The sequence below is a fragment of the Mesoplodon bidens genome, assembly GCF_964165515.1.
Source record: "Mesoplodon bidens genome assembly, chromosome: 7".
NCBI lineage: Eukaryota > Metazoa > Chordata > Mammalia > Artiodactyla > Ziphiidae > Mesoplodon > Mesoplodon bidens.
Window position 1 is genome coordinate 86,104,368 of NC_138164.1, and position 11,630 is coordinate 86,115,997.

Genomic DNA, 11,630 nt, shown 5'->3' on the forward strand with positions numbered 1-11,630 from the left:
CTTGCCCATCAGTCTGTCTCTCCTGGCCCAGCCTGTCACATCGGCTGCCAGCCACTGTGCCGGGGCTGGAGGGGCCACCTACTGAAAGGGGGAGCTTTCAGAGGCCAAGACAGAGAAGAATAGAAAGGGGGCTGCCAGGGGAGCCTTCCAACTTCTCTCTCAGCCCCTGCCACAGGCATCACCCTCCCTCCACCTTTTCTCTGAATGACCCTGTGACGCCTGATGAAATTAAACCTGCCTCAACAGGAGCAAGCTATGGGTGCCTGGTTCCCTGGCACTTTTAGTCTAATTGCTGCCCAATGAATACAATAGCTCCTCGACAGTATTTTCAACAACACAGGTCTCTGAAGTCATTCAGAAAGGGCTGAATACCAATACCACTCACCCTCCTGTCTGAGGGCTGAAATCCAATATCAGCCGGGCTGTCCTAGTTTACTACTTGGTTTTCATCTCAACAAGCTCCCTCAGTCTCAGGTTTACTGTCCAGTTGCTAGACAGGAGCAATCTGTGACATCCCCCTAACCTCTCCCCTGCTTCTCACGTCCCAGGGCTGCTAAACTCAGGATAGGATCACAGGATTACTTTTCAGGTGAAGAATAGGAGCGGCAAACTCCAGCTGAAACCCATTTTGTTGAGCCGCTACCTACTGACCTTGAAGAGACAACTGGTTCAAATTGTTCTGGGTTCGAGTTTGGAAGACAGACAGATCCTTGGCAAATTAGTCAGACCTGCTATTGCAGTTGGCAAGTGTGGATGCAACATTGGAACATGCCTGCCTGTAACACTTGTCTTCACCCTTGGTCAGGCATGGAGCCTAGAGAAAAACCCAGCTCCTGATAACTAAATCTTAGGTACCTCAGTGTTTCGGTTGTCAGCTGCAGGGGAACAAACCAGTCCACCCCCAAACTGTGTGGCTTAAAACAACAGCTATTTCGTTATCTTTTTAATTTCTATGGATCCACTGGGGTCAGCACTGTAGTTCATCTGATGTCTTGCTTGGAGTCTCTACTGCAGCTGTTGGCTGGGGCTGAAGTCATCTGGAATATCTGAGATAACTCATTCCCATGTCTGTCACCTTGGGGCTGGGGCAGCTGGAAGATTGAGTTCCACTGGGACATAAGGCAGTCTCAGGGCCTCTTCCTTTCTACATGGAGCCTCCATATGATCTCTTTAACTGGGAAGCTGGACTTCTTATGTGGTGGCCCAGAGCTCCCCAAAGTAGAAGCTGTCAGTGTTTAAAGCTTAGGCTCAGAACTGGCACTGTGTCACTTCTGCATTCACTGGTTAAAGTCACAGGGCTAACCCATATTCAGGGAGGGACTCCACAAGAATGTGAATACTGCTCAGTGGAAGCCATCTTTGGAGGGAGAGTAGCTATTACACTCAATTATGCATTCACTGCTCTACACAAGCATGAATCACGTTCTCTTATGTAAGCATACTTTTGTCTTACAGAAGTATCACTTGTTTTGTGCTTCTCTTAGGTGAGGCACTATGGTAAGCGGGTTATGTCATTGCCTTTTTTAGGCCTACAAAAACTGAGAGAGCTAGGTATTGGTACCACCAAATGAACAAACTAAAGTTCAGAGAGGTTGAGTAAACCTGCTTAAATCATCCAGCTAGTGAGTGATTTGGAGCTAGGAGTAAATCTAATACCTGTGTGCCTGCAAAAATCTGTTCCTTTTTATAGATATGCAGACAAAAGTCACAGCATCATCACTTCTTGTCATTCTGGTACATGAGAAGCTAGCCACAGTTGGCCAAGCTGAGGCTGTCGGTATTTTGCCTGAGAGCCCAAGGATGCTGAGAATCAATGTGGCTATAAACTCAGAAGCTCTTTGCCCCAGCATAGTTGGGCATCCCACCCTGGGTCCCTGCCAGTCTCTGCTATATGCTTTAGGTAAGCTCAGGCCCTGGTCAGGAAGTCTTTGGTTCTACTCAGCTCATTCTCATTGCTGGAGACCTGGACCTAGGAACTCAGCTCTCTGGCTAGATCCTTACCACTAATTGTCCAGCCTTCTGCCTCAGTCTTTGATCCTTTTGCCTGGATCCCTGCTACTGGCCCTCCAGGAGTCTGGGACTCTCCTGCCCAGGCCTGACCTATCTGCTGACACTACCCTTCCCTGCTTTACCTGACCTTGATGAACTTGATCCTTGCCCATCTAACTAGACAGTCCCCTGTTGCTGGTCTATTTTGATCTGTTCTTTTGTTCATTCATTCATTCATTCAGTAGGTCAATCAGTAGTAGCTGTTTATTGAGGGCATTTCACACCTGAGGCCCTGTTCCAGGCACTGGGAATGGGACAGGGTCTGAAACTGACATGTTTCCTGCCCTCATGGACTTTCAACTGGAGGACAATGAAAAAATAAGCAAGTCACCAAAGTTACGATTGCTTGTGATAAGGAAATAAGGAAATACACATGTTTGGTAACTAACCTGTCCCAGTTCTGCCATTTGTCATCTCTGGATTTATAAATCAGTTTTCATGAAATGAACCATGTCATTTGTGTGTGTCCTCAAGGTTTTTAGCAAAGCTGTCTCTCAGACGAGCTGGCAACTAGTTTCTCTACTTTGTTTTTTGCTCTTTCTAATTCTTGGGAAGGCGCTGAGATTTTGCCAGGTCATACAGCCTGAGAGTCACCATTTATTCTTCCTGAACTCCCCAATGAAGAGGACTTTCATGCAAGGTCCACGCTCTGCCCATCACTCCTGGAACCAGTCTGTGGTAGTTCCCCACTTGCTGAATAGTAGTAGATTTTAATCTTCCCTCTGGGTCTTTCTGTCTGTATTGGGACTTCCTAACTCTTGGCAAAGGCAGAAGTTTCATGGAGAGGACAGAAGGAGAATCTGATTCTGGTCAATTTGGTTTTGGTTAACTGGATGGGTGAAGATCTAGTTCAAATACAAGATCAAAGTGAGGCTTTGTATTAGCTAAGAATTTCACATCATTGCTGTTTCTTCATAAACCCAAACCCTCAGAGATGTTTACGTGAAACATAAAAGTCAACTCAACAGACACTTATTGAGCACATTTTGTCTCTGTACTGAGGATATGTTAACATGATAAACCTAACCCATACCCCAGTTAGTAAAAAGGTAGTAACTACAAAGAAAGGGAAAACTCCACAATACTATGGAGGGATATAGGATGAGCACGTAACCCTGTGAATCAGGGCTGCAAATTTCAATGGCTTAAGACCACAAGTGTTTGTTTCTCACTCATGCTAGTGTTCACTGCAGGTTGGCAGGGGATCCAAGCTAATGGAGCAACCAGCAGTGACAGAGGGATTCTAGTTCAGGAGGGTCTTCAACTACCTATGAAATGCTATAGCCTGGCAGTGACACATGTTATTTCTGGTCACAACTCATTAGCCAAATCCAATCACAGCTCCTCACAAACAGAAGGGATGCAGGACATTCAGTCCTCCAACTGCATAGGACAGGTTGTTTAAGGGTGAGAAGTAGAGAAGTGGAAAGTGAAGCATGAGTATCTGGGCACAGTAAAGAGCAGGAATAAAAGCTTCAGGGCAAAGGAGAGAATATTATTTAGGAAGACATAAGCTTGGAGAATGAAATGTGGGGAAGAAAAATAGAATCCTTGGTCACCACATCCTATAGACATTTCCCATATGAAAGAAGCAGCCATTCAATTTGTGGCCACAGATGGGTCCAGAAATAAGAAAAGCTGCAATTCTCTCATTGTCTAACTGTAATATTCAAAATATCCAGCTAAAAGGACAAAGTTAAAAAAAAAAAAAAGAAAATGGCATATTTCATTCCAGAATTGTCTCCTTTGAAGTACAAACGAAGTATTCCAATGCATGGGGGAAATATCTCTCTTTGTGCTATTTAAAGTAAAAGGTAAAGTAACACAGAGTTACTATTTTACCTCCATTAAATTAGCAAGAAGAAAACATCAGTGATAACATCTAGGGCTATTGAGATTGTGGGAATATGCAACGCTTATAGGATATAGTAGAAAAGCAGTTTGGTAGAATCTTTGGTAAGCACTGTGACATTACATATTTTGGTAGACTGAATGACTGTTCCCAATTCTTTACGCCTCCCCTTTGCTCCTCTCTCTAGAGGTAGAGTGCATTTCCCTGACCTTGACTTTTAGGCTCAGCCATGTGAATTGTTTTGACTAATGGGGTGTTAGTAAGCATGATACAAATAGGGGTTAGAAATGTGCTTGTGTGGTTGGGTGTGCCCTCTAATGCTTTTATCATCTACAGAAGAACATGCCTAGGTTAACCTGCTGCTGTTGGGAGGAGGATGAGAGATACAGAGAGTCAGCCCAGCTGGGCCCACCTTAGATGTGCTGATCAGCAGATCCTTGAGACTGAATATTAAATTACTGGGTTTAGAGTGTTTTTACACAGTATGTTTGAAGTGCTAACCAACCAATACACATATCAAGAATCATTAACAATGTTAATATTCTTCAATCCTCCAAATACACTTTGAGAGCTTATTCAGGTGAATTCACACGTGTATCAGTCAGCATAGGCTAGATTATTCTGATGTAACATGTGAAGCTTAACTCAACAACAATGTATTTCTCACTTATGCAAACCAAATATAGGAAAACATTAACAATGTGTATTCAGTGGTAGATGTTTTGAACCTGAGTAATGTCTACCCATAGCACACAAATGGAGCAGTGAGAGAGAAATGAAACAAGTGCCTAGACAGCCAGATGAGCAGAACATCGCCAGTAATCAGAGGGCTATGAAGTTTCAAATCAATCTCATTTGACATAGCTATTTCTCTTCTGTATGTTTAGCTTTTGTAACTAATTTAACAGAATAATTTTTTTTAACTTTGAATTAACATGCTCTTTCTACTTTCACCTGTAGTAGCAGAAGAATTAGAAACAACATAACTGTCCAACACAGGGGGAACGGGTAAGTAAATTAAGGTAAATATAAGATCATAAAAGGTATTTACAGCATAATATTATGGAAAAAAGAGAAATAAAATTTCTAACAGTATGATTTTTAGTTATGTAAAATACTCATGTAAATGAACAAATTTTAGAAGGAAATACAACCTACTAAAAACTGTAGAGTGGAGATTATCAGTGGGATATTTTTTCTTTAAAGACCCTTTAACCACACTTTTATGTTGTTGTCAAAATAAAAATAAAATGATTCATTAAATATCCTTCTGATGCTGCTTATCTGGGAAGCAACAAGTTAGAAACTACATTTGCTATGGAATGCTAGCCCCCTGGAGAAATGAGATACGGCCTATTTAAACATCTTAAGGGTATCAGATGCTAAGGTGTAGTAACTTGCAATCAATACCTGTAATTTGATGAACTCGTAACCAGATCCATCCACCTGAATCCAATCTTTTATTTTTTCTCATCATAGACAAGACTAAAAACAAATAGCAAGGCTTTAAGCTATCAATTCAGGCGAAACACAGAATTTGATCTTTAGTAAACCTTAAAACGTTATCTGCACAAAAGGGAGATAGTTTGAGGGCCCGGAAAGAGGGGTGGCCCAACTGTTGAGACAGGACACTTCCCTTGGGACACAGCCAACAAGCACAACGACATTCTTACACACTGAACAATGTTCAGCTCTCCTCCCCTGGGGAGCCACGGCCTCAGAGCAAGGCCTAAGTCTCTGCCTCCCAGATGTCACATCAACAAACACATTTCTGATACAGGTCAGGGTCAAAGTTTTGGAGACAATTTCAGAAAGACTCAGGACCTCTGGATGTTATCTGGACATAGCTCTTTGACTCCCAAAGCAGTAAAAAATTCAACATACATTTTGGGAACTGTAAATAGGTAAATTCTCAACTGTTATAGTTCCAAGAGAAATCTTGATTTCTCAGTACACTTTTTTCAAAATAAAATTTCCATTCATCATAAAGAAATCCACATTGAGTGTCTATTTCGAGCTTGAAGCAGGAGATAGGATAAGAAATAAGAAAGACAAAGGTCCTTGCCCTTGTGAAACTTACATTCTAACAGGGAAATTATAGATTAGCTCTGTTCTTCCTTCAATTCTTGGCTAGCAAAATATTAAGAGGTGAACATCCAAAGTAAAGATTCGTATTGGCTCTAAAGAATGATAATTAAACTATATATTAGCTAACCCAAATGAACTTCCTGACTCTAGCACCCAGAAAGACATTTATCACTTAGTCTCAAACACCCTGAGTATAGGTTAATTATACCAACACACTTTGTCTATGGGAGAGACAAAATACTAAATACTAAATCAAGTGCTAAATACTAATTCAAATAGCAAAATCTTAGGATTTTTCTGAAAAACTGATTTTGTTTGGACTACAGGAAATTTTGGATCTAATATCTCCTCTTCCTAACATTTGTGCCAGGTGCCTGTGATAAATTCCTCTCCATGCCCTGTTTGGTTCAGTCCTTACAACTATCCCCTCAGGTAGGTAGCTATTTTTATCCCATTGTACAGAAGAAAAACAGGAGTGCAGATGACTTCTCCAAGGAGGGAAAATCAAAATTGGTAAATTTAAAAATTCAGATTCTATTTCCTGCCAAAGGCTGTGCTCTTCCCACAGCTTGATGCTCATAGACTTTGTGGTCAAAAGAAGTGAGGGAACTTATGGGATGAATGAAACAGATGATAAGAGGTGATTATGAAAACCTTCATACCTTATAGGCATCCTTGGATTTATGTGGTTGGGTTGGCTGGGCATTTTCTGATTGTGTGGCTGGATACATGGAAGAGTGAGGCTTTGAAGTCAGGCTGATCCATATCAGAATCCTAGCTCTTCAAGTTCTTAGTATTACCTGAGGCCATAGAGAAGTTACCATATGACAGTGTCCATTTCCCTTTATCCAATGGTGATGATCATACTTAACCTCACAGGGTTTTTGTGAGGATTAAGTGAAGGAGTGTTTGTAAAGCAACTATTGGAGTCCTTGCCATATAATAATTTCTCAAATAATTAATTTATTTAGCAAATACCCTCCTAATTCTCCTTTGTAAATCTGTCTTTTTCAGGTATCAATAGATTAGGTCCAAATAAAAAGCCAAAAATTAAAGTTTCTTTTGGTGGGGCCCACAACAGCGTTTCCTGATAATAAATAGCTTATCCCATTAACATGAAGTTAACCTTCCGAGGTTTTCTGTTTATTTGATGTTTCTTTTTTTAATCGGATTGTGATCTGGATCTCAAGTGATAACATTTCTCTGTTTATCTAAAATAATATCCCTAAGCAATGTCTTGACACCCCTGCCCCTCCAGTCTAAACGCATGAAGGGTCTCAAATGTACGAAGGGGACAAAGGCTTTCAAATCAGTACACTGGCCAGTTACTGTGCCAGACCAGCAGCTACACTCAATATCTCATTTCATCCTCTAAGTAACACAAGGAGATAGGTTCGTTTTAAAAATTGCCCAGATGAGAAAACTTCCCATGGCTAATAAAGTAATACATGGCAAAACTGAAAAATACAGGCTAACTCCAGACCCAAGCTCTTTACCTCAACATGCTTGGTACCACCAGCTCACGTATCCCACACACCAAGTATTCTACCTTTGCCCCTCCAGAACCACTCTCTAGCCTCCACCACTCAGCTCTATGCTCAGGGAGGCTGGCTTTCACGAACTGTGTCAACAGGGTCCCCCACGCCCTAGTTTCCATTTGGGTGTGGCCAGTGGGAGATGCTCACAGGAGACTTTTAGAGGTAGGATAGGAGAGAGAAGAGTGAGGTTGGGATGTTCATTCTCCCAGTCCCATTCCATCAGATCACTGGTTGGCAGTGGCCATGGTTCTCTACCAAAGCCATGACTTTTACCCTTTGACCCTCTCATGGAGTTATATCTTTCTCCAGGTTCCAGTAACCACCCCATTTCCTGTCCCTTTGGACCTAGGGGTGGTAATGACTCCTGACCCCAGGCTGTTACTAGAAGTAAAGTGCTTCACCATCTCTTGTTGGCTTTCATTAACCCTGTCCAAACCTTTGTAATAATCCCCTCGTTAAATCCTCCTGAATTGTCCCATTCCAGGGGCCATCTGTTTTGTATTGGACTCTGATTGCTACAGCCTGGGAAATAGAACCTAAGAACTAGGTAGGAAAAGTTAATTCCCCTAAAACAAAATTAATGTACATGGCACAGACCAACCCTAAAAGGAGGCTTTCATATACTCAGTGCAGAAAAATCTCTTTAATTTTTCTCTTTTTATCTCTCCCTGAAGATAGAGTGTATGTCCCATTCTCTTCCTGAATTGCCAAGGAGACAAGGTTATTTTATTCATTCAGGGTACTTCCACTTGAAGTTTGTTATTTCTTCATCTGAAAGTTTGGAAAGTTCAATAAAGCCTGAGACCATAACAGATGTTAACACTTTAATATAACCCCTTTTTATATTACTAATGATGCTTTACTGCTTTAAGTTTCATAGTAAAATAAAATCAGTGTGACTTTATTTTAGAATGATGAAACATATTGAAGTCACATACTATTATTTCAAAAGAGGCTACCAGAAGGAGAGACACAGAAGTTAGTAAGATGGGATCTATTACCACTGCTCTCCCTAGTCAACTATCTTAATAATAAAAATTATTGGTCTATTCAGGAAGCCAATTAAAGCCTCCTATATTCTCCTTCATTGACCAGAATGATAATGGTTTTAAAAGTGGTCCAGTTGGGAAAAGGAAATGTTTCCCACAGAAATAATATACCAGAATTTCTCTGTATTACAGAGGCACAATTCAAATCCAGCATTAGTCTTTGAGATGTTTATCTGGTCTTCCCTGACTCCACCCCTCCCCACTGCCACTGCCCTAGTTCAAGAGCTCCCTAATGAGTCTCTCTGCCTCTGGTATATTCCTCTTCCATTCAGCCCTCCATGCTCCAACCCTCCATGCTCCTCCAACCCTCCATGCTCCAACCAGAAAGTTCTTCCTACAAAGTGAGTCTGATCATGTTTCTCCCCTGTGTCAAACCTTTGGATGGCATCCCATGGTTTACAGAATAAAGCGAACTCCTGAGAAATGCAAACCAGCCATGGGTATCTTTCTGGTTGTACCTACTGCCTTCCATGACCCCAGGATATATGCTTTAGATAGCTGTGGTACCCCACCATTTTACTTCCTGGATGTAGCCTGCTCTGGCTCTCTTTCAGGGTCTTGCCCGTGTTGTCCCTCTGCTTAGAAGATTCATTGCCATCACCCACCGTAAGCCTCCTGAGTGTCCCCTCATGGTCAAGAGACCAAGTTAAATGTCACCTCTTGGCTAAAGCTTTCCCTAACTGCCTCCCCACAATAGCCTTCTGCCACCTTTCGTTTCCTTCTCAGAGTTTTGTTTTGTTTTAATCTACTAAATCTCTTTTTCTCTCTTTGTTCAAAATCATATCCTTTCAGAATAGGGAAAATTACTAAATACTAATTCTCTTTCATAATGCCATGCCCTTCTGAATCAATGAATCTTAATGAAATATTTGGAAAGGAAATGTTTATCAAGCACCCACTGATGTACTACATGCATTTTTTACATACATAGCTTTATTTACTCCTCACAACAGCATTATAAAAACACTATTATCCCATTTTGTTGATGAGGAAACTGAGTCTCAAAACAGAGAAACATTGCTCAAGGCTGGTGGTGGGGAATCCAGAATTTGAGCTCATGCTCTTTCTGACTCAAAATCTATGATTTGTCCATTATATCACCATTTTCTCTTATAAAAGTTGATTCACAGACTTTTAAGACACCATCTTGTTTACATAGCCTGTTACAGATTTCAAAGTACTTTCAGAGCATTATCCGATTTGATCACCAGTAAACCCGTTAAGGCAGGGTGAGGGACCTCACTTGACAGATCGGAGAGTCAGAAAGGAGAAAGATTTGCCCAAGGTCATTAAACCCAAAACTGGAGGCATCAAGACTAGAACTCCTGTCTCCTAAGCCAGTGCTCTTTCTATACAACAATACTGTCTCCAGCACAAATATTACATTTTCCTCCTGGAAGGAAAGAAGGCTTGGATCTTCTAGACAATTTAACTGTCTGCAGAAGCTCCAAATGAACCTCCCACTCATCTTGCTCTTTTGTCCTGTCTTAGCGATGGAGGACTTAAATCTCTGCACTGATTGGTCAGATCAGCTAAGCTCTAAAATGGAGGTTCCAACGTGGCAAGCCAGCAGCCAACTTTAACCTCAGATATAAGATTTAATTTTTGTTTTTTGCCCTATGCTGTATTTTTTAAATGTAATTAGTTCCTAATTTTTAAAAATCTGGTGTCTAGCTTCTCTTGGAAAAAAGAAAGCCAATACTGCTAAAATCACAGGATGTGATGAGGAGATGAGACAAGCACTCTCCATTTCCTTCTTTTATGGACTTGCTGGCTCTGTAGGTTCCTGAGTTTCCAGCCCAGGTCCCACCATGAACACTCGCTGTTGACCATGACACAATGCAAAAGAGCTTGAAGGAGCACCTGCCACAAATTTGCTTTCTTCTCTAATTTTCTTCTCAAAGTTTAGCTCAAGGCTCTGCCTTCCTGGAATGATTCCTAACTCTTAAGCACTGAAGAGCATCCTCAACCCCTTCATGCAGGAATAAAGATATCAAGCATCACCTGCTCCTGCTAGTATCCCTTTATGAAGGCTCATTCCATCTGTGCTGGTGATTACTCTTCCCTAAATGCTCCAAAGGAAAAGGGCACTGGTGAGTGGGAAAGAATTGCTCATTGCAGGGGATGAGAACTTACTTCTGTCTATTAGGATTTTGTTCTGGTCTCTGTCTAACCTTTCCTGGTTTCTGAATGACACTGCAGAGACATTACCATAATGTAAATGACAAAAATATTCCTCATTAATCACTCTGGGCCTCAGTTTCCTCATCTGTAAATGAGGGTGGTGAATCCTTTGCTCTCTAAAGGCCATTCAAGATCTAACATTCTCTGATGCTATGAGGGACCATCTTTAATATAAATCCAATTCTTGTCTTAACAGGGTTTAACTTCCTCAACTGAAATTCAAAATGTGTCCTGATTTTCAGGTAGGAGAACAGTGTTTTAGCTTCCCACAAAGCAAGAATACTTCCTGGGTATATATGAGGCCCTATGGAATTGTTGAAAGAGCCTTAGGATAATAACCACAAAACCTGGATGTGCCACTTACCTACTATATGGTCCGGGCAAATCACTTTCCTTTTCTGGGCCTTGGTTTCCCCATCATAAAATGTGAGCAATGGATTAAATTCAAACAATCTGTGAAAAATCTGAAAGAGAAATTAAGGAAACACTCCCATTTACCATTGCAACAAAAAGAATAAAATACCTAGGAATAAACCTACCTAAGGAGACAAAAGACCTGTATGCAGAAAATTATAAGACACTGATGAAAGAAATTAAAGATGATACAAACAAATGGAGAGATATACCATGTTCTTGGATTGGAAGAATCAACACTGTGAAAATGACTATACTACCCAAAGCAATCTACAGATTCAATGCAATCCCTGTCAAACCACCAATGGCATTTTTCACAGAACTAGAACAAAAAATTTCACAATGTGTATGGCAGCACAGAGGACCCTGAGTAGCCAAAGCAATCTTAAGAAAGAAAAATGGAGCTGGAGGAATCAGGCTCCCTGACTTTAGACTATATTACAAAGCTACAGTAAT

At 41.2% G+C, this 11,630-nt stretch overlaps 1 long non-coding RNA gene across 1 annotated transcript in view; it reads right to left on the reverse strand.

Moving 5' to 3' along the window:
- Window positions 1–11,328, reverse strand: part of LOC308621142 — a 31,537-nt gene extending 20,209 nt beyond the window's left edge. Inside the window, exons 1-2 of the long non-coding RNA XR_014016414.1 lie at window positions 11,125–11,328; window positions 6,652–6,789 (exon numbers count right to left, since the gene is read on the reverse strand). This is a non-coding gene — a long non-coding RNA (uncharacterized lncRNA). The remainder of the gene's footprint in view (window positions 1–6,651; window positions 6,790–11,124) is intronic.
- Between the last annotated feature and the right edge of the window lie 302 nt (window positions 11,329–11,630).